Source organism: Nylanderia fulva, unplaced genomic scaffold (genome assembly GCF_048542155.1).
Source record: "Nylanderia fulva isolate GAGA-0341 unplaced genomic scaffold, ASM4854215v1 Scaffold525, whole genome shotgun sequence".
Lineage (NCBI taxonomy): Eukaryota > Metazoa > Arthropoda > Insecta > Hymenoptera > Formicidae > Nylanderia > Nylanderia fulva.
The window spans coordinates 69344-70000 of NW_028190616.1; positions in this window are offsets into that span (position 1 = coordinate 69344).

Here is a 657-nt window from a genome sequence, read left to right on the forward strand (position 1 = left end):
GCCATCTCTCCGGGACTTAACCGTCGCAATCTCTACCAGGAACAGATTGTCTCCGGTACTTCCCCGGCATATCTCTCTTGCCATTGGCTAAGCCGCATCGCCCGATGGGAGGAGCGAGCCACATTTTACGGTATATAAACCCTGCGCCCGGCACGGAACGGCAGTGATTTCGTCGCAGTGGTTCCAGTCAACAACAATCCAGCACTCAACCAGCAAATACTACGGGGTCCTGAAGACATAGCCGCCATTTTGGTGAGGCATAGCCGCCATTTCGGACCGAGGTACCGAGGCTCCTCAGATCTTCAGACTCAGAGGGAAGAACACAGTAGCGAAGTGTACCATAGCAAGGCACATTAGACATTGTCTAACCTTGTGAGTATTTAAGCCAGTTCACATATCCCTAAATAGTAAAGCGCGACGGGCACTCATTATATTTAATCATTATATTTAATTATTCAATATTAACTCAATCTTACATTACTTTTCGAACTCTGAATTTTGAGCATAGACATAAGCCACATATTACTCTGCGTTTCCGATATTATTTCAATCTACGATTTGCATCTGCATACGTCTGCGTTACAATCGTCGATCTATTCAATATTTTATCCAATACTATTCAATATTATTTAACCGATATCGCATACTTATTCAACC